This window comes from Chiloscyllium punctatum, chromosome 17 (genome assembly GCF_047496795.1).
Source record: "Chiloscyllium punctatum isolate Juve2018m chromosome 17, sChiPun1.3, whole genome shotgun sequence".
NCBI classification, from domain to species: Eukaryota; Metazoa; Chordata; class Chondrichthyes; order Orectolobiformes; family Hemiscylliidae; genus Chiloscyllium; species Chiloscyllium punctatum.
In genome coordinates this window covers 59,555,593-59,579,186 of record NC_092755.1, presented here as the reverse complement: position 1 = coordinate 59,579,186, position 23,594 = coordinate 59,555,593, and the positions used below count along the sequence as shown (strand labels likewise).

Below are 23,594 nucleotides of genomic sequence, written 5' to 3'. Positions count from 1 at the left end.
TTATATAGCACCTTTAACATGCAAAAACGGTTCAAGGTGCTTTGCAAATGTGATAGAATAGAAAATTGACACCAAGCCACAAGAAGAGATATTAAACCAGATGACCACAGATTTGGCCAAAGAGGTAGATTTTAAAGAGTCCTCAAAGGAAGAAAGTGAGGCAGAGTGGGCGGAGAGGTTGAGGACAGGAATTCCAGCATTTAAGGCCTTGGCAGTTGAAGCCATAGCAGCCAGTGCTGGGAATTTGAAATGTAAGGCTGAGGGAGATCCTAGAGATGAGGCAGGGAGAGGTCATAGAGTCATAGAGATGTACAGCAGGGAAACAGACCCTTTGGTCCAACCCGTCCACGCCGACCAGATATCCCAACCCAATCTAGTCCCACCTGCCAGCACCCGGCCCATATCCCTCCAAACTCCTCCTATTCATATACCCATCCAGATGTCTTTTAAATGTTGCAATTGTACCAGCCTCCACCACATCCTCTGGCAGCTCATTCCATACACGTACCACCCTCTGCGTGAAAAAGTTGCCCCTGGGGTCTCTTTTATATCTTTCCCCTCTCACCCTAAATGTATGCTCTCTACTTCTGGGCTCCCTCATGCCAGGGAAAAGACTTTGACCGTTTATCCTATCCATGTCCCTCATGATTTTATAAACCTCTATAAGGTCACCCCTCAGCCTCCGACGCTCCAGGGAAAACAGCCATAGCCTATTCAATCTCTCCCTATAGCTCAAATACTCCAATCCTGGCAACATCCTTGTAAATCTTTTCTGAACCCTTTCAAGTTTCACAATATCTTTCCGATGGGAAGAAGACCAGAATTGCATGCAATATTCCAACAGTGGCCTAACCAATGTCCTGTATAGCCATAACATGACCTCCCAACTCCTGTACTCAATACTCTGACCAATAAAGGAAAGCATACCAAACGCCTTCTTCACTATCCTATCTACCTGCGACTCCACTTTCAAGGAGCTATGAACCTGCATTCCAAGGTCTCTTTGTTCAGCAACACTCCCTAGGACCTTACCATTAAGTGTATAAGTCCTGCTAAGATTTGCTTTCCCAAAATGCAGCACCTTGCATTTATCTAAATTAAACTCCATCTGCCACTCCTCAGCCCATTGGCCCATCTGATCAAGATCCTGTTGTAATCTGAGGTAACCTTCTTCGCTGTCCACTGCACCTCCAATTTTGGTGTCATCTTCAAACTTACTAATTATACCTCTTATGCTCACATCCAAATCATTTATATAAATGATGAAAATTAGTGGACCCAGCACTGACCCACGTGGCACTCCACTGGTCACAGGCCTCCAGTCTGAAAAACAACCCTCCACCACCACCCTCTGTCTTCTACCTTTGAGCCAGTTCTGTATCCAAATGGCTAGTTCTCCCTGTATTCCATGAGATCTAACCTTGCTCACCAGTCTCCCATGGGGAACCTTGTCGAACGCCTTACTGAAGTCTATATAGATCACATCTACCACTCTGCCCTCATCAATCCTCTTTGTTAATTCTTCAAAAAACTCAATCAAGTTTGTGAGACATGATTTCCCACGCACTAGGCATGTTGACTATCCCTAATCAGTCCATGCCTTTCCAAATACATGTACATCCCGTCTCTCAGGATTCCCTCCAACAACTTGCCCACCACCAACGTCAGTCTCACTGGTCTATAGTTCCCTGGCTTGTCCTTACCAACCTTCGTAAACAGTGGCACCATGTCAGCCAACCTCCAGTCTTCTGGCACCTCTCCTGTGACTATCATTGATACAAATATCTCAGCAAGAGTCCCAGCAATCACTTCTCTAGCTTCCCATAGAGTTCTCGGGTACACCCGATCAGGTCCTGGGGATTTATCCACTTTTATGCATTTCAAGATATCTAGCACTTCCTCCTCTGTAATGTGGATATTTTTTAAGATGTCACCATCTATTTCCCTACATTCTATATCTTCCATGTCCTTTTCCACAGTAAATACTGATGCAAAATACCCATTTAGTATCTCTCCTATTTCCTGCGGCTCCACATAAAGGCTGCCTTGCTGATCTTTGAGGGGCCCTATTCTCTCCCTAGTTACCCTTTTTTGTCCTTAATATATTTGTAAAATCCCTTTGGATTCTCCTTAATTCTATTTGCCAAAGCTATCTCATGTCCCCTTTTTGCCTCCTGATTTCCATCTTAAGTATACTCCTATTCCTTTATACTCTTCTTAGGATTCACTCAATCTATCCTGTGTATACCTGACATATGCTTCCTTCTTTTTCTTAACCAAACCCTCAATTTCTTTCGTCATCCAGCATTCCCTATACCTACCAGCCTTTCCTTTCACCCTAACAGAAATGTACTTTCTCTGGATTCTCGTTGTCCTTTTTCTGAAGGCTTCCCATTTTCCAGCCGTTCCTTTACCGGCTAAAGGGACTTTTGAAAGTTCTTGCCTAATACCATTAAAATTGGCCTTTCTCCAATTTAGAACTTCAACTTTTATATCTGGTCTATCCTTTTCCATCACTATTTTAAATCTAATTGAATTATGATCGCTGGCCCCACTGACACCTCAGTCACCTGCCCTGCCTTATTTCCCAAGAATAGGTCAAGTTTTGCACCTTTGCTAGTAGGTACATCCACAGACTGAATCAGAAAATGTTCTGGTACGCACTTAACAGATTCCTCTCCATCTAAACCCTCAACACTGTGGCAGCCCCTGTCGAAGTTTGGAAAGTTAAAATTACCTACCATAACCACCCTATTATTCTTACAGATAACTGAGATCTCCTTACAAATTTGTTTCTCAATTTCCCTTTGACTATTAGGGGGTCTATAATACAATCCCAATAAGGTGATCATCTCTTTCTTCTTTATCAGTTTCACCCAAATAACTTTCCAAGGTACTGCTGACATTGGAATCAATGTAGATCAGTGCGCAGGAGAGAGCTAATGAGCAAAACATTGTGTGAGTTAGGACAGAGACAGTGGAGGTTTGAATTACCTCAATTTTGCAGAGGGTCGTACCAGGGAGAGCACTGAAACGGTAAAGCTAAAAGCACAAAGGCACGGATGAAGCTTTCAGCAGGAGATAAGCTGACATGACAAGCTACGTCCTTGTTGGAAGTCACTGGAAGCTGACATTTGCTCTTATAAGGATCACCTTAAGGATGTGACCTCAAATAGGATCCAATGAGCAGGCAGCAATCTCAAGTACTGCCAAATGTAGCTTCTGCCCGGTGGAAGAGAGTACAAAGAACAAAGAAAACTTACAGCCCAGGAACAGGCCCTTCAGCCCTCCAAACCTGAGCCGATCCAAAACCACTGTCTAAACTCATCGCCTAATTCCTAAGCTTCTGTAACCCTCTGCTCCCCACCTACTCATGCATCTGTCCAGATGCAACTTAAATGAATCTACCGTGCCTGCCTCTACTACCTGTGCTGGCAACGTGCTCCACGCACCTACCACCCTCTGTGTAAAGTACTTTCCACGTGTATCCCCCTTAAACGTTTCACCTCTCACCTTGAACACGTGACCTCATGTTATTGAATCCCTCACCCTGGGAAAAAGCTTTCACTACCTACCCTGTATATATTCCTCATGATTTGTAGACCTCAATCAGGTCCCCCCTCAATCTCCTTTTTTCTAATGAAAACAATCCTAACCTACTCAACCTCTCTTCATAGCTAGCACCTTCCATACCAGGCAACAACCTCGTAAACCTTCTCTGCACCATCTCCAAAGCGTCCATATCCTTTTGGTAATGTGGCGATCAGAACTGTACACAGTATTCTAAATGCAGCCAAACATCTTGTTTAACTTTAACATGACCTGCCAGCTCTATAGTCAATACCCCAAACAATGAAGGCAAGGACCATATGCCTTCTTGACCACTCTATCCACTTGTGCAACCATCTTCAGGGTTCAATGGACCTGCACTCCCAGATCTCTTTGCTCATCACCTTTTCCCAAGGCCCTTCTGTTTACAGCATAGTTTGCTCTAGAATTAGACTGCCCAAAATGCATCACCTCACATTTTCCTGGACTGAACTCCATCTGCCACTGCTCCGCCCAACTCTCCAGTCTATCTATATTCTCCTGTACTCTTTGACAGTCCCCAATGCTTTCTGCTACTTCACCAATCTTCGTGTCAGCTGCAAACTTACTGATCAGACCAACAATGCCTTCTTCTAGATCATTCATGTATATTACAAACAACAGTGGCCCCAGGACTGAGTCCTGTGGAAGAGTTCCTGATGAAGGGCTTTTGCCCGAAATGTCAATTTTCCTATTCCTCGGATGCTACCTGACCTGCTATGCTTTTCCAGCACTACTCTAATCTAGACTCTGATCTCCAGCATCTGCAGTCCTCACTTTTGCCTGATCCCTGTGGAACACCACTGGTCACCTTTCTCCATTTCGAGAAACTCCCTTCAACTACTACTCTGTCTTCTGTTGCTCAACCAGTTCTTTATCCACCTAGCTAGAACACCCTGTACACCATGTGACTTTACTTTCTCCATTAGTTTACCATGGGGAACCTTATTTAACCTTATTAAAGTCCATATATATGACATTTATAGCTCTTCCTTCATCTATCAATTTGGTCACTTCCTCAAATAAATCTATTAAGTTGGTCAGGCACGATCTCCCATGCACAAAACCATGTTGCCTATCACTAATAAGCCTATTCCTTTCTAAATATAAATAGATTTTATCTTTCAGAAACTTCTCCAGCAACTTTCCCACTACTGACATCATGCTCACAGGTGTGTAGTTAACTGGAATATCCCTACTACCCTTCTTGTACAGGGGGACAACATGAGCAACCCTCCAGTCCTTCGGTGCCTCACCTGTGTTTAAGGATGCTACAAAGATATCTGTCAGGGCCCCAGCTATTTCCTCTTTTGCCTCCCTCAGCAACCTGGGATAGATCCCATCCGGTCCTGGGGATTTGTCCACCTTAATATCCTTTAGCCTACCCAACTTGTCTTCCCTCCTTATGTCAACGTGATCCAGAGTAAACAAACTTCTATCTCTAATCTCAACATTCATCATGTCCCTCTCCTCAGTGAACACTGATGCAAAGTAATCATTGGGAATCTCACCCATTTTCTCAGGTTCGACACAAAACCTTCCTTCTTTATCATTTAGTGGACCAACCCTTTCTCTAGTTACTCTCATTCTTCTTATATAAGAATAACAGCCCTTGAGATTCTCCTTAATTCTGCTCACTAAAGGATAACCAGGGCAGGAGGGGTCTTCTCATTGCAAGCGATGGTGAACATCCCACACAATCCCTACAGAGCCATCACAACCTCAACAGAAAGAAATGCATGCAGTATTTGTGTTACAGACACAGGACTCTCTAAGCCATTGCATAAGTAGCTCATGGATCTCCCATATCAAGGAATCTCCTGAAGAATTGTACAGACAGCCAATAGAACTGAGGCCTTCCATTTGGGATAGACTTAAGACAGGTTCCAGAAGGAAGTCACATAAAATGCTTCCCATGAACAGTGATGATACTGTGGTGAATTTCCCTTCTCAGGACAGCAGGTATGAATGAGATCTTGCCATTGCATGTGTGGAATAGATGAAAGAATTAGGATAGATGTAATTGAGGAGACGTTAGTTGGATACATGGGGGTGAAAGGAATAGAGTGAGGTGTAGATGGTGTTAGACTGGAGAGGGGAGAACAAAAAATGAAAGCAAAATAACGTCTACACTCATCAAAGCCTAACAGTGAAAAACAAGGTCCCAACAATCATACAACAGAACAATGATGGATAATAAGAGAGGAAAGCAGGTAGAATTTGTCCCAGGAGTAATAATAAACTTCCAAGCTCCTAACTCCACCAATGAAGCCAGGGCCTGGCGTGGATCACAAGGTTCCACTGAGGAGGGAAGGTAATGCAGTAGCACCATTGGTTCTCATTTGTAGACATTATCTAATCAACTTGCTCAAAGATATTGTTACACACCTCTGCAGTAGGTGGGGCTTGAAGCTGGTCTTCCTGGCTCAGAACTAAGTACATCATCATGTACCACAAGAGCCCTGGCTCACAGTTCCACAATGAACTCAATTAAAACCACTGCACCAACCTATTCATCTATTAAGTTCTTCATCCACTAGTGATATTTGTCAGGGAAAAGGTGGTAATCTAATCGGTGAGTAATCGAGAGCACCGGCTAATGGATGTTGAAATCCCATCGGGGAGTTGGTAGCATTTACATTAAAATGCATAAAGATTCAGGCTTGAAAGCAAGTCTCAATAATATTCACCATGGAACTTTCATTGGTTGTCCCCAAAAAACCCCATCTGATTCACTAATGTCCTTTAAGGAAGGAAATCTGCCATTCTTACCCAGGCCGGCATATGTATGACTACAGTTCTAGAATAATTTGATTGGTTCGCAACTGCCTTCTGAAATAACCTAATACCATTGAGTTCAAGGCTGAGCAGTAGACACTGGTGTTGCCAATGACACCTCCACCCTACGACAGAATAAAGAAAATGTTAATGATTTCTCCTTATCACTGTGGGTTTCCAATGGAATGGGATACATTTTCTTTAGGACTTTAAAATTTACAGAGCAATGAAAGGGATCCTGATCAGAAAAGAAGGATGGAAAAGTATTATGGTCTAGTTTTATATAATGCTGTATTTTTCAAAAAAGAATAGGAAAGCTTGCTGGGGTCCCTTGAAAGGTAATCTTTGTCTTTTGAAATAGTGAGCTGAAGTGTCATCTTAGGAACTGATCTAAATGTTGCATTAGGGCTTGTCACTGCAAATAAATGAAACCAGTATAACTCAATGGCTTAAGAACATAAGAAATAGAGACAGGTGTAAGCCATCTGTCCCCTTGTGCGTGCTGTGCTATTCAATAAAATCATGGCTGATTGTTTTATGTGGACTCAGCTCCACTTACCCGTTAGATCACCATAACACTTAATTCCTTTATTGTTCAAAAATCTGTCTATCTTTCCTTAAAAACGTGCAACGTGGTAGCCTCAAATGCTTCCCTGGACAGGGAATTCCACAGGTTCACAACCCTTTGGATGAAGAAGTTCCCCCTCAGCTCAGTCTTAAATCTGCTCTCCATTATTTTGAGGGTATGCCCCCTAGTTCCAGTTTCACCTGACAGTGGAAACAACCTCCCTGCTTCTACCTTATCTACTCCCTTCATCATTTTGTTTGTTTCAATAAGATCTAACGCCTCCCCACCCCACCACCTTTTTTTTCCTAACCTCCAATGAGTAGAGGATTCTGGATTAGTGGTGCTGGAAGAGCACAGCAGTTTAGGCAGCATCCAAGTAGCTTCGAAATCGACGTTTCGGGCAAAAGCCCTTCATCAGGAATACCTCCAATGAGTATAGTCCCAGTCTTGCCAATGGCTCCTCATAAGCCAACACCCTCAATTCCAGAATCAACCTAGTGAACCTCCTCTGCACCCCCTCCAGTGCCTGTACATCCTTTCTCAAGTAAGGAGACCAAAATTGTGTGTAGTATTCCAGCCATGACCTCACCAGCACCTTATACAGCTGTAGCATAACCTCCCTGTTTTTAAACCCCATCCCTGTAGCGATGAAGGACAATATTCCTTTTTACCTTCTTAATCACCTGTTGGACCTACAAACCCACTTTTGTGACGGGTGCACATGAATTTTTAGATCCCTCTGCACAGCAGCATACTGCAATTCTTCACCATTTAAATAATGGTCAATTTTGCTGTTATTTAAACGGAATGGCATAAGTAATATCAGTCTCTTTCTTTCATTTATTATCTGTGCAATAAATCCTCTGCAGCAAGATATTTAACACTTGACCATTCAAAAAAAAAGCCTGCAAATGAAATTAATGGGTTCTAAAAAAAAATTTGGAATGAATCAAATGGAGAAGTTTCTGACATCGAGTAGTTTTGATATTTGGGGAGGCTAAGTTCAACTATTATCAAAACAAATAGGTATGATACAAGGACAATCCCTCTACCCATTGCTCCAACACTGGCTTCATAGGCAGTGTTTGCAATCAGTGATGTCAATCAGGACTTAGTCTAATGTCACACATGAGACCACATCAACCCAGACTGTAAACTGCTCTTCCTTTTTCTTTTTTTTTTTGCTGAACAGAGCTATGGGAATCTATCATCCAAAGACCCAATCAATGACTCTCAAACATGGGGAATATGTCAGATTCTATCACTGAGGGGAATACCAGATGATATTAACTGCCCAGTAACTCAATGCTAGCCTAGCCAAATAGATCTCACACAATACACTGAGGGGTCAGGCTCCTTTATTGGCTACATGCGCCAACATTACTGCTCAATGTGTTTCTTCTCCAAACCTGCCCAGCTGTGGCTGTCAATCAAAAAAAGAAAATACTTTTACAGGCAGGGTGAAACCAGCTGAGATACATCAGTAAAGATGGTCCTTAATACAATATAACTATGCAACAGAGTGATTAATCTGAAATCCTGTTTATCCTCTTCCTTTGGAGATGTTTCAGACCTTTATTTCACAATGAAAAATCACAAAATGGAAAGAGTGCATTACTCTGTGGATTTTTTTTACTATTTCAAAAATATACTTTATTCATTAAAATCATCTATAAGTACATACAAAGGTTCTAAATCAGTTCTGTACAGTCTTTGCAGAAAAAGAAAAACAATCAAACCAAACATTGTAATTTTAATGTTTCTCAGAGCTTCTCTACAGTTACAGACCACAAAAGCATTTCAAACTATGCAGGAAACTATTTATGTTCGTTTTCAGGCACCGAGAGGGTCAGTCTGTGGAAATTGGAGACACAAGACTTTTGCCACTCAATAAAGAACAAAACAACTCAGGATGTCTCAAAAAATTGTACAATAAAGTAAGACATAGTAAGATTAATTGTGAAAACTAGGAGGTGCGTATAAATTGGGCCAAAGGGCATGTTTCCGTGCTGTAAATCTCCATGACTCTATGTAGTTATTGTTGTAATTTGCATTTGGCAAACTCCTTCAGACAATAATGAAACAAATTACCATGTAATTTCAATTACAGTATTAATATTTGGCAGAGCATCTGCACTTCACCAAAGTAGTGACATATTAACTTTGAAATCTACCTAAGGGGAGACAGGGACTTGACGTAATGTTGCATCCAAATGGCAAATGGAGATCCTGGCCAGTTTAGGAGTGTGAGGGAGGGAGGGAGGGGGATAGTGTGATGAGCTGGGAGGAGGCTTGAGCTGTATTTGAATCATCAACTCTGTTTCTCTTTCCACAGATGCTGCCAGACCTGCTGGGTTTCTCCAGTATTCCCTGTGCTTGTTTCAGTAAACTATATCTCCTTGTTAAGACTGACTGGTGAGATACCCCCTACAGCAGTTGACGAAGCAGGTCTTTAACTGAACAGGCCCACACAATAGGAAGAGGAATCTTTTTGTGATTTAAGAAAAAGAGTAGTGCAGTGAGATGGTGTGCATCATCACCCCTGGAAATTGTATTTTAACGTTGAGAAGTTCTGTGATCATTTTGCAGGTTTCCAGTGACATTTTGATGTTTATGCAGCATTACAGGCTGGTTAAACCATTCAGTGTTTCAATTTTCAAAACAGTAGAAAGGAAGATTGTTGGCATCACTTCACCCAACCACACCCTGCCAGGGGTTACCATAGCAACACAGGACAGAACCAGTTGGTTCCAAATCAAGCTCCTGATTGCCCTGGGAAGTTTGTTTTAAATCTGTTACTTCCATCACTTCATGCTTCATGCTTAAATGCTATCATAGGGAGTTTAATTTTAAGACCCAAGAGTCCGTAACACAGCATTGCTTCGAGAATGAACCTCAAGTGGGATATATATTACTTCAGATTCTAGCCCTCAGCAAAATATCTCTCCAAGTCATACTGCAATTTGATTTGCTGTAGTCACATTAACCTAAGTACAGTGAAAAGTTTTGTTTTGCGAGCAGTATCGGCAGATCATAGCAAACAAGGACAGATCACAGGTGCTTAGACAAAGTGAGGCATACAACTTGATGGCTGTACAGGAGGTGCACAAAGTAAGATCAACAACAGCAGGATCGACATTATTTGAAGTTAGAGAGTCCATTCAGCGGCTGAATTGCCCTAGAGTTTCAAGAGAATAAATAATAATCTCCCGCAAGTGACCTGGGAGAAAAATATAAAAGTAAATGTTTAAAACTGATTTTATTTGTTTTGAAAAATTTTATTTCTAGTTGTAGAAACATTGGAAATGAGGGCGTTTAAGGAACGGTTTGATTGATAGTCAGGAAGCATCTAATCCAGTAATTAGGAATCTTTTCACTGTCCGTTCAGGGGAAGGTGGGCAGCATATGATGGTAGGAATATCAGGTGGTTACTGGTGGCACTGAGAGGGCAGGGCAGGTGAGAAACCTTGACAGAATCGATCCAATCAGAGTTGGTAACCCCGCTCATGTCTTAATAGAATGCAGGTCCATTTAAGGCAACGCTGAGCAATTCGCATCTGCCACTAGGTATTCATTACAAACAGGCAGTCAACCAAGTCAAAGACATTCACAGCATCGAGGGAGACAGCTGAGGTTCACCACGTAGATTCCCTGCCCACAGCCAAGAGAAAATGCAAGAACGACTTTACCCTCAGCCACGGCTTTTTTCATAAACATGACAAATGTGAAATTCAGTCAATGATGGTGGCCCAAGTCCCTGATTAAGCACGTTAGCAGCATTCAGGAGAGGGATTATGAGGGATGTTAAATCACTGTGCCCACCATTATACACCGTCCCTGAACTTGGCACTACCAATGTTGGCAGAGTCGGTGGGAGAAAGTGAGGACTGCAGATGCTGGAGATCAGAGTCGAGAGTGTATTGCTGGAAAAGCACAGCAGGTCAGGCAGCATCTGAGGAGCAGGAGAATCAACATTTCGGACATAAGCCCTTCATCAGGAAGGACTTATGCCTGAAACATCAATTCTCCTGCTCCTCCGATGCTGCCTGACCTGCTGTGTTTTCCAGCACCACATAGTCAGTGAGAGTACTCCTCACTGGCGTGAGGCAGGCTGGCACAAGAACCATTTTGCATCATATAATCATGGAATGGTTAATAGTACAGAAATGGCCTTTAAATCCATTGAGTATGGGATAGCTGTCTGAAAGAACAATGTAGCCAGCCCCACTCACCAATTCAGTTTTCTCGAAAGATGCTTATCCAGTTGCCACCTGAAGCCCACAATTGAACCAGCCTCTGGGACTGCAAGCCACATTCTAATTTTCATTAGAAAACTTTTAGAATACTTTCAAAGTTGGATGTAAGCTTCATGGACTGGGCCAGCATTTATTGCCTATCTGAAATGCCCTGGAGAAGTTGGTGGTGAGCACAGAAATATTCCAGGATTTTTGATCCAACAACAGTGAAGGAATGTCGATATATTTCTAAATCAGATTGGTGTTGACTTGGAGGAAACCTTGCAGACAATGGGGATCCCAACTTCTGTTGCCGTTGTCATAGAGTCATGGGGATGTACAGCATGGAAACAGATCCTTCGGTCCAACCCGTCCATGCCGACCAGATATCCCAACCCAATCTAGTCCCACCTGCCAGCACCCGGCCCATATCCCTCCAAACCCTTCCTATTCATAAACCCATCCAAATGCCTCTTAAATGTTGCAATTGTACCAGCCCCCCACCACATCCTCTGGCAGCTCATTCCATTCACTTACCACTCTCTGCGTGAAAACGATGCCCCTTAGGTCTCTTTTATATCTTTCCCCTCTCACCCTAAAGCTATGCCCTCTAGTTCTGGACTCCCCGACCCCAGGGAAAAGATTTTGTCTATTTATCCAATCCGTGCCTCTCATAATTTTGTAAACTTCTATAAGGTCACCCCTCAGCCTCCGACGCTCCAGGGAAAACAACCCCAGCCTGTTCAGCATCTCCCTATAGCTCAGATCCTCCAACCCTGGCAACATCCTTGTAAATCTTTTCTGAACCCTTTCAAGTTTCACAACATCCTTCCAATAGGAAGGAGACCAGAATTGCATGTAATATTCCAACAGTATCCTAACCAATGTCCTGTACAGCCGCAACATGACCTCCCAACTCCTGTACTCAATGCTCTGACCAATAAACAAAAGCATACCAAATGCCTTCTTCACTATCCTATCTACCTGCGACTCCACTTTCAAGGAGCTATGAACTTGTACTCCAAGGTCTCTTTGTTGAACAACGCTCCCTAGGACCTTACCATTAAGTGTATAAATCCTGCTAAGATTTGCTTTCCCAAAATGCAGCACCTCGCATTTATCTGAATTAAACTCCATCTGCCACTTCTCAGCCCGTTGGCCCATCTGGTCCAGATCCTGTTGTAATCTGAGGTAACCCTCTTCGCTGTCTACTACACCTCCAATTTTGGTGTCATCCGCAAACTTGCGAACTGTACCTCTTATGCTCACATCCAAATCATTTATGTAAATGACAAAAAATAGAGGGCCCAGAGCTGATCCTTGTGGCACTCCACTGGTCACAGGTCTCCAGTGTGAAAAACAACCCTCCACCACCACCCTCTGTCTTCTACCTTTGAGCCAGTTCTGTATCCAAATGGCGAATTCTCCCTGTATTCTATGAGATCTAACCTTGCTAATCAGTCTCCCATGGGGAACCTTATCGAACACCTTATTGGAGTCCGTATAGATCACATCTACTCCTCTGCCCTCATCAATCTTCTTTGTTACTTCTTCAAAACACTCAATCAAGTTTGTGAGACATGATTTCCCACACACAAAGCCATGTTGACTACCCCGAATCAGTCCTTGCCTTTCCAAATACATGTACATCCTGTCCCTCAGAATTCCCTCCAACAACTTGCCCACCACCGAGGTCAGGCTCACCAGTCTATAGTTCCCTGACTTGTCTTTACCGCCCTTCTTAAACAGTGGCACCACGTTTGCCAACCTCCAGTCCTCCGGCATCTCACCTGTGACTATCGATGATACAAATATCTCAGCAAGAGACCCAGCAATCACTTCTCTAGCTTCCCACAGAGCTCTCGGGTACACCTGATTAGGTCCAGGGGATTTATCCACCTTCAACCGTTTCAAGACATCCAGCACCTCTTCCTCTGTAATCTGGACATTTTGCAAGATGTCACCATCTATTTCCCTACAGTCTATATCTTCCATATCCTTTTCCACAATAAATACTGATGCAAAATATTCATTTAGTATCTCCCCCATTTATTGTGGCTCCACACAAAGGCCGCCTTGCTGATCTTTAAGAGCCCTATTCTCTCCCTAGTTACCCTTTTGTTCTTAATATATCTGTAAAAACCCTTTGGATTCTCCTTAATTCTATTTGCCAAAGTTATCTCATGTCCCCATTCTGCCCTCCTGATTTCCCTCTTAAGTATACTCCTATTTTCTTTATACTCTTCTAAGGATTCACTCGATCTATCCTGTCTATACCTGACATATGCTTCCTTCTTTTTCTGAACCAAACCCTCAATTTCTTTAGTCATCCAGCATTCCCTATATCTACCAGCCTTTCCTTTCACCCTGACAGCAATATACTTTCTCTGGATTCCTGTTATCTCATTTCTGAAGGCTTCCCATTTTCCAGCCGTCCCTTTACCTGCGAACATCTGCCTCTAATCAGCTTTCGAAAGTTCTTGCCTAATACCATCAAAATTGGCCTTGCTCCAATTTAGAACTTCAACTTTTAGATCTGGTCTATCCTTTTCTATTACTATTTTAAAACGAATAGAATTATGGTCACTGGCCCCAAAGTGCTCCCCAGTAACACCTCAGTCACCTGCCCTGCCTTATTTCCCAAGAGTAGGTCAAGTTTTGCACCTTCTCTAGTAGGTACATCCACATACTGAATCAGAAAATTGTCTTGTATGCACTTAAGAAATTCCTCTCCATCTAAACCTTTAACACTATGGCAGTCCCAGTCGATGTTTGGAAAGTTAAAATCCCCTACCATAACTACCCTATTATTCTTACAGATAGCTGAGATCTCCTTACAAATTTGTTTCTCAATTTCCCCCTGACTATGAGAGGGAATTCCAATAAGGTGATCATCTCTTTCTTATTTCTCAGTTCCACTCAAATAACTTCCCTAGATGTATTTCAAGGAATATCCTCCCTCAGCACAGCTGTAATGCTATCCCTTATCAAAAATGCCACTCCCCCTCCTCTCTTGCCTCCCTTTCTATCCTTCCTGTAGCATTTGTATTCTGGAACATTAAGCTGCCAGTCCTGCCCATCCCTGAGCCATGTTTCTGTAATTGCTATGATATCCCAGTCCCATGTTCCTATCCATGCACTGAGTTCATCTGCCTTCCCTGTTAGACCCCTTGCATTGAAATAAATGCAGTTTAATTTATTAGTCCTACCTTGTCCCTGGCTGCCCTGACTGTTTGACTCACTTCTGTTCTCAACTGTACCGGTCTCAGATTGATCTCTTTCCTCAATATCCCCATGGGTCTCACCCACCTTACTAAGTTAAATCCTCATGAGCAGCTCTAGCAAATCTCCCTGCCAGTATATTAGTTCCCTTCCAATTTAGGTGCAATCCGTCCTTCTTGTACAGGTCACTTCTACCCCAAAAGAGATTCCAATGATCCAAAAATGTGAATCCTTCTCCCATACCCTAGCTCCTCAGCCATGCATTCATCTGCTCTATCCTCCTATTCCTGCCCTCACTAGCTCATAGCACTGGGAGGAATCCAGATATTACTACCCTTGAGCACCTCCTATTTAAATTTCTGCCTAACTCCCTTCAGAATCTCAACCTTTTCCCTTCCTATTTCATTGGTTCCAATGTGAACAATGACCTCCTGCTGGCCCCTCTCCCCCGTGAGAACATTCTGCACCCTCTCTGAGACATCCTTGATCCTGGCACCAGGGAAACAACACACCATTCTGCTTTTTCTCTGCTGGCCACAGAAACGTCTGTCTGTACCTCGGACTACAGAATCCCCTAACACAATTGATCTCTTGGAAGCCGACATGCCCCTCGTTGCATTAGAGACAGTCTCAATACCAGAAACTTGGCTGTTCGTGCTATGTTCCCCTGCAAATCCATCACCCCCTACATTTTCCAAAACAGCATACCTGTTTGAAATGGGTAAATCCACAAAAGACTCCTGCAGTAGCTGCCTACCTCTCTTACCCTTCCTGGAGTTAACCCATCTATATGACTGTATCTGAGACTTCCCCCCTTCCTATAACTGCCATCCATCACATACTGTTGCTGTTGCAAATTCCTCATCGCTTCTATCTGTCTCTCCAACCGATCCACTCGATCTGATAAGATTCGCATCCAACAGCATTTATGGCAGATATAATCCACAGTAACCCTTAAACTCTCTTTAAACTCCCACATCTGACAAGAAGTACATATCACTGTACTAAAGGCCATTTTTGCTCCTTCACAATCTACAGACCCAGAAAATAACACCATCTTATTCCTCTACAAACACTGCCCCAGGTTAATTAATAACGATGGCTTATATTTTAAGTTTAATCAAGAGACTTATCTCCAAAAACATATAATCAAGAAATAATCCACTATATTCACTCATGCAGCCTTTCTCTTAACAGACTTAAAACCACGATTAACTTATCTGATTCTGTGCTGTGAACTTCACCCAACAGTTCCTCTAATTTCACTGTTTGTTAATTTTCCCAGATGCACTCCGATGTCCAGCGATACACGAATTCAAACAGCAAAGGCAGTAACTGTGCAGGTTCTCGCTCTCTCTCTCCTGCACTGTCCTCACTATGTGCTTCTTTTGTCTGCTCTTCTCCCTTTTAAAACTGCTGTTGCTTTGACTTTTTTTTTCCAAAGTTCCAAAACAATGCAACAACATGTGAAACAGTAATTGCTGCTCCTGCAATTCGAGGAAATCACCTCCAACCCCTAAAATACCTCAAAAAAAGGAGCAGCTCTTACAACCAGAAATTTTTTCCCGTCCTCCATCTTGGATTAAGTGGTTGCTGTTTCAAAGGTGCTGTCATTGGATCCTTAATGTGTTGCTGCAGTGCATCATCTAGATGTAGATCTATCACTATGCACCAGTTGTGAAAAGAGTAATTGTTGAAGGTGGTGGCTGTGGCACCAATCAAACCAGCTGCTTTGTCCTGGATGGTGTCAAGCTTCTTGAGTGTTGTTGGAGCTGCTCTCATCCAGACAAGTGGGGAGTATTCCATCACACTTCTGACTTGTGCCTTGTAGATGGTGTACAGGAATTGGGGAAACAGAGGATGAGTTACTTACCACAGAATTCTTAGCTTTTTATTTGTTCTTGTAGCCACTTATGAAGTCAGTCCAGTTCAGTTTCTGGTCAGTGATAACCACAAGGATGTTGACAAGGAGGTGGGGGGGGGGGGGGGGGGGGGGGCGCGGATGGTGATTCTGCAATGTTGATGCCATGGAGTGTCAAGGGAAGGAAGATAGATTCTTTCTATTTGGAGCTGGTCATTGCCTGACACTTGTGTGGTACGAATGTTACTTGTCATTTAACAGTCCAAGCCTGGGTATTGTTCAGGTCTTGCTGTATGTAGACACAGACTGCTTCAGTATCTGAGGAGTCACAAAAGGTTCTGAACATTGTGCAATCTTCAGCAAGCATCCCCATTTCTGACCTTATTGATGAAGCAGCTGAAGATGGTTGGGCCTCGGACACTCTCCTCAGGACCTCTTGCAGAGATGTCCTGGAGCAGCCACGGTCCTATGTGCTCAGTGTGATGCCGATCAGCAATGAGGTTCCCCCAATACCATTTGACTCTAGTTTTGCTAGGTACCTTTGATGCCAAACCCAATCAACTGGATCCTTGATGTCAAGGCAGTCACTTTCCCCTCACCTCCGGAATTAAGCTCCTTTTTCTCTGTTTTGACCACAGCTATAATGAGATCAGGAGCGGAGTAAGTCCACCGGAATCTACGCTGAACATCAATGAACAGGTTATTCCAGTGTAAGTGCTGTTTAACAGGGCTGAGAAGGATCTCTTCCATCACTTTGTTGATGGTCGAGAGGATTTCAAAAGGACAACAATTGGCTGTGTCAGCTGAAAATGGATTCAAGCCTTACCTTTTGCAATGCTGTATTGGCTTCCTCCATCAGTGAGGATGGAGATATTTGTGGACCCTCCTCCTCCTTCTCCTATTAATTATTTAATTGCCCATAGTTTTGACTGGCTGTGACAGGACTGCAGAGGAACTCTGATCCTTTGACTGTGGGATCACTCAGTCCTGACTGATGCGTGCTGCTTCCATTGCTTAGCATCCAAGCCATCCTGTACGGTAGCTTCAGTTGTTGACATCTCATTTCAAGATAAACCTATTGCTGCTCCGAGCATGCTCTCTTATACTCTTCATTGAACCGGGATTGATCCCCTGGGTAGATGGATGAAATAACTCTTCAGAGGCTGGTATCCTGTCACCCTTTATTTACATGTGAAGAGTCCTTGATACTGATCCAGCTCCCTCAGAGCCAGCTCTCAGAGTGAACAGAACTTCTGAACAGAACTCCTGTTTCTTTTCTTTTGTTTTCTTTCCCCTTTTTACCCCCACACTACCGCTTAACTGCAGGAGTACTTATTTTTCCCCAGCACCCATGTTGTGTGTGTGCAGGTGTGAGAACTCCTGTTCTTATCTGTCATGCAGGGCTCCCTGATTGGACCAGATTAACAGCCCCTATGAGAGAACTCATATTCTTTTGGTGACAGAGCCTTCAATTACCTTGAATCAAAACCATCCCTGTACTTCCACTACTGTAACTCACTTCCCTCCTTTCAGACATTCCTTAAACCTACCTCTTTGACCTAACTTTTGGTCATCTCCCTAAAATCTCCTGTCATGACTCCATGTCATACTTTGCGTCAAAATACTCCTCTAATACATTAAAGACACAAGATAAATTTAAGTTGCTGTTGGTCTCAGACGATATTGATCAACATTTGCTTAGCATTTGACATTGTCATGATTATGTAATATATGGACAACCGTCTCATAGCCCTCTTGAGATAAAAACCTTTTATGTCTGTTCTGAAAGGGTGACCCTTAATCTTAAAACAATGTCCCGTAATTCTGGATTTCCCAACAAGAGGAAACATCCTTTCCACATCCACTTTGAGAAGACCATTTAGGATCTTATACACTTCAATTAAGTCACCTATCAATCTTCTAAACTCCTGTGAAATCAAGCCCAGTCCTTCCAATCTTTCCCCATATCGAATAAAAAAGCATACCTTTTTATAAATTCAAAACTCTGTTATGCCAACTTCATTGGTGAAAGGAGAGGAACTTATTCACCCCTTCAGGTTTGAATGCAGCCATTTGCTGCGTAAATCATCTTTCGTAAAGACATTCTGTAAGTAGACAATGGTACAGAATGTGGTGTTCATTGTTGTACCATACAAACTGGATAACTGCAATGACTCACTCTTTGACGAATGCTGGATACTCAAAATAAAAGTTCTGATGAAGTGTTGGCTCCGTTTCTCACTCCACTGATGATGCCTGACCTGCTGAGCATTTCCAGCACCAAACTGCTGGGAAATAGAAAAGTTGCCACAGCAGCAACTACTGGAGGGAGGACTGAATCATTCTAGTCCTTTCACATGGACTTCACTGAACACAAACAGGCTATTCAGCCCAACTCATCTGTGCTGGTGTTTGTGCTCCACATGATTCGATAATCATTGACGAGCTGCAGTATAGAAAGAGGTTGTCAGCCCATCATGTCCATGCCTACAAGAACAGTTTAGTTGTTCCTGAACCCCATCTTCTCTCCATAGTTGGTGTTGGTCAAAAACATCCTCCTACCTATTCAGTCCCATTTTCCCTTTCAACTGTTTTATCTCCAAGACTTAATTCAATTCCTTTCTGAAAGCTACAATTGAAACTGGCTTCATCACACTCTTTGATATTGCATTCCAGATTCAAACTACTCAGTGCATAAAAATGTTTTGTCGGCTTTAAATATTTTTGTCAATCATTTTGTTTTGTGTTCTCTCATTCTTGGCTCATCTTCCAATAGGATCAGTTTATCCTATTTACCCAGTTCTCATGATCTTGAAATGTTCTATTATAATACTCAATGTCTCAATTTATAAAGCCTTGGATCCTGTATGCCTCTTTAAGCACTGCCAGATTTGAGCACATATAGATCCAGGCCTCTGTATTCATGCACCCCTTTTAGAATTATGTGGTTTGGTTATGTTATCTCCCCTTGTTCTTCCTATCAAATGTATTCCTTCACACTTCTCTCCATTAAATTTCCTATGTATATCCATTATACCTGTTTACATACTATTGAAATCTATCACCATTGTAATCACTCTCACTATTGCTATCACTATCAATATTGTTATCATTAGAGCTAACACCATCACTCCTGTTAGCACTATTGCCATCACTATCACTATTGCTAAACTTATTGCCATCACTATTGTTATCTCTATCACTGTCACTATTGTCATCGTTGTTTTCCCTATCACTATTACTATCTCTGTTATCACCAACACTATTATTGTTGTTATCACTGTCACTGTTGATATTATTATTGCTATCACAGTTGCTATCATGATTGTTATCACTCTTGCTTTTCCTATCAATATTGTTATCCCTACTGCTGTCACTATTATTATCACCCTCCCTATCACTACTGGTATCACCATCACGGATGTGTAGGTGCCGGTGTTGGACTGGGGTGAACAAAGTCAAAAATCACATGACACCGGGCTATAGTCCAACAGGTTTACCTGAAACCACAACCTTTTGGAGTTCCACTCCTTCTTCAGGTAGCTGTGGCTCAGTGGTTAGCACTCCTACCTCACAGCACTGGGGACCTGGGTTTCATTCCAGCCTTGTGGAGTTTTCACATGCTTCCTGTGCCTCTGTGGATTTCCTCTGGGTGCTCCAGTTTCCTCCCACAGTTGAAGGATTTGCAGGTTAGATGGATTAGCCATGCTAAGTTGCCCATAGTGCCTAGGGAGGTGGAGGTGAGGTGGGCTAGCGCTGAAAAGCTACGATAGGATGGGGCTGGGTGAGATGCTTTTTGGGGGGTGACAGTCTAGACTTGATGGGCCAAATGGCCTCTATCTGCACTGTAGAGATTCTATGATCATTGTGGCCCTCAATATCATTATCACTATTATTGTCACTATCACTAGTGATATCACAGTCGCTATCCTGCTCTAAATTCACAATTGCTATGACCAGTTGAGAAATGAAATAGCTACCTTCTTTTCCCATGTCCTGTTTGATAGTAACAGGATTTTGAATTTTAAAAGGTTATGGTGCCTCTTCAGTCTATACTTGACTATCTGCCAATGTGTCCAAAAGTGTAGCCCAAAAGAGTTTCGCTAAATGAGAAAGTAAAGGATTTGATTTGTTGTGCTAAAATCCACTCAGGTAAAAACATTAAAAAGGTGTCCACTCTCAGGCCAACCACTTTATCTCCAGTTCCAGGATTTGTTAATTAACAAATTCAAGAGTTCACAATGGGGTGGATGTTTCAAAAATACTCTTTACATGATAGGACATGGAAATTACGTCCAAGATGGCGAACCCCACAAGTCCAGGCCTATTCACCCCAACACTTCTGCTGTCCCACAGCTGATCATGTCTTTTTCAGAAGAGCATACAGCAGGAACAAAATTAACAAATAAAGCCTCTCCAAACTGCTCTGCCATTCAATAAAATCACAGTTCATCTTTTACTTCAATTCTACATTCCTGTCCTATCCCACATCTATTCCCTCTCTTGGATTCCACAATCTGTTATCACCATCTGTGATTGGCATCTGGTTATATCTGGCATTTGGGTAGATAGAGACTGCAGGAGTCCCTATTATTGATAAACATTACCTTTTATTGAACATTGCTTGCTAACTCTATATATGATCAGATACACAAAGCTTCTACATCGAAATATCTCCCAGTGGTTCTGGCAGTCATGAAATCTAACACAAGTGATGCTATCAACTACCTTACTTACATACCCAAATTAACCCATAACACTACACAAAATTCTATCAATCTCAGACTTAACCCAACAACTGAGCATCCATAGTAATCTCAGGTTGAGAATTTCAAAGATTAGAAGGTCAGTAAAAACTTGCTACTGCTGCAACATTAGAGTTTCCCATGGACCTATGACCCTGTCCATGACCCATATCCTGTGAACCAGAATCAAGGTAGTGTTTGAATAACTTACTGGTGGAAATTAAAGGAGGATAGGGCTGCTGCTTGTCTCGGATATCACTGGAAAGTGGCTCCTTGGTTAGGTGGCCAAGCATATCTGGATCTTTCCATTAGCAGTTGACCTCTGGCTGAACCTTGCTGGGAGAACATCTCTGTTTGCCTTCAAGGAAAATCAGCCTCCAGGCAATTGGCTTTGTGCTGCAATCTTTATGTGTTAATCAGATAATCATGTAACATTATTTATTTATTCATAAGTATTGCACTGGCAAAGATTATCAAAGAACACGAGAAGGTTCTATGTATCACTTACCTGCTGCACTCTCAGCTCTGAGTCAGAAGCTTCTGGGTTCAAGTTCCACTCTGGGGATTCATACTTTCTTAATAGCTGGTATGCAGTTCTCCTTAGCAATTTTGCATTCCCCTTTATCCCACTGACTTTCCCAATGACACTAACTTAAAATCGCTTATTTTTGCTTACCTGGTCTCAAGTCATTCTCCAACTGCACTGTCATCCCACCCTCCTCAGTCCCAGAAAAAAATAACTATGTCACATCTTTCCGTACCCCAATTTCTCTGTTCCACCATCAATCTTCAACCCTGCAGTTTCGACTTCTCCACTGAGGTCACATCTCTCCCTGTCATTAAGTACTCATGTAATTAATGGCTTCTCACTATTGGAACCATGTTCAGACCTTAAGCAGCATAACTTCTGCTGTATAAATTCCACAGCTGTGAGGAAATACAGCTCCAAGGAAAGATGGGCGGGGGGGTGGGCAATGTTAAAGTGAAAGGGACAGGACAGATATAAGTTCCATCCATTGAAATGTTATGAATTTAAGGGTGGGCATAAATGATTCCACAACAGAGTTGTGCTAAAAAGGAAGTCGACACTCAGTGGTTAGGGCAGAAACCATCTCAATATTATAAAACCGCCCTTAACAGTTTTGTAAGTTTCTTTTGTTTGTATTTAAACCAAGCAAGTACTTTTAAGGCAGAGCAATAAATCCATTCTATCAAATCAGCAATTCACTAGTTGTGTTAAAAATGAAAGAAAATCCATTGTTTTCTGTCACTAGTTTTTTTTCTCGTTAAACTAAGGAAAATATAGCTCTCAAATGATGATAGACTTAGCAACGGGTAGGTGAGGCAAAACACATTATTTGATTATCAGCAGCAGCTGACTTTCAGTCAGGGTGTGCGTGAAAATATTTATCTTATTCTAATGGATGTGAACTTGAAGAGATTGAAGTGACCTATTTTGTTGATTAATTATTTATTGACTTAAAGTCAAAGTGTGAGCAGAGCTAATCATTTTGTAATTAATTGCCTTTTGACTGACACATGAAGTAAACATTTCAGTTAATAATTTATCCACTTGAAGCTGAAATGCCAATGAAAAGGAAAAGGATCTTTCATGATTTAATGGCTTTGAGCCAACCCATGAAGAAAACCTGATTAAGAATTTATTGGCTTCAAGCATGAACTTTTTCTTTTAACTTCATACTGGAAGGAGTCAAGTAAAGGGGAGAAGAATCTTAATAATTAATTGGCTGGAGATAGGTCTCTATGATAAATCTATTTAGGATTAAAATATTGGAAAGGAAGCCACCAGCAAGAGTCTAACTAGAAGAAGTTCAAGCAACATGATGGTCTAGTGGTTAGTACTGCTGTCTCACAGTACCAGGGACCTGGGTTCAATCCCAGCCTTAGACATCTATCTGTGAGGAATTTGCACATTCTCCCTGTGTCTACATAGGTTGGGATGCTCCAGTTTCCTCCCACAATCCAAAAGATGTGCAGGTTAAGTGAATTAGCCATGCTAAATTGCCCATAGTGTTCAGGGATGTGTAGGTTAAGTGAATTAGACAAACATAGGGGAACGGGTCTTGGTGGGATTATTTGTTGGGCTGAAGGGCCTTTTTCCACACTGTAGGGATTCTAATTCAACAAGTTCAATTGCATATGAGATATTAAAACTTGACCAAATTTTAGCCCTGTACTCGAATAAAAGCAAATTGCTAGGGATCTGAAACAAAAACTGATCATGCTGTCGAAACTTAGCAGGTTTGGCAGTAGTTATGGAGATACAAATAGAGTTAACATTTCTAGTCCAATATCAACTTTGAAAGAAGAGCCATTCCAAGCTCAAAATGTTAACTCTTGTTTTTCACTCCATAGACATAGCTGGACAGGCTGATTTTCCCCAGCACTTTCCACTCATAATTGAGGCAAACATCTTCCTCAACGGATGTAGGCCTCAATGGCTCCTTTTTCAAAAAGGTGTTGATATCAGAGATCCAGCAGGAATGGGCATGTGAGCTTTCAGGTCCCACAGCTTCTCATGAATGGGACAGCCAAGTGAGAAGCCCAGATGGGGCTGTTTTCCCTGAAGTGTCGTA

General features: G+C 42.3%; 1 protein-coding gene across 1 annotated transcript in view; it reads right to left on the bottom strand.

The window, feature by feature from the left end:
- Positions 1-21,223, bottom strand: part of susd2 (sushi domain containing 2) — a 230,121-nt gene extending 208,898 nt beyond the window's left edge. The window contains exon 1 of the mRNA XM_072587276.1: positions 21,209-21,223. The gene's annotated coding sequence lies outside the window, so the exon portion shown is untranslated. The remainder of the gene's footprint in view (positions 1-21,208) is intronic.
- Between the last annotated feature and the right edge of the window lie 2,371 nt (positions 21,224-23,594).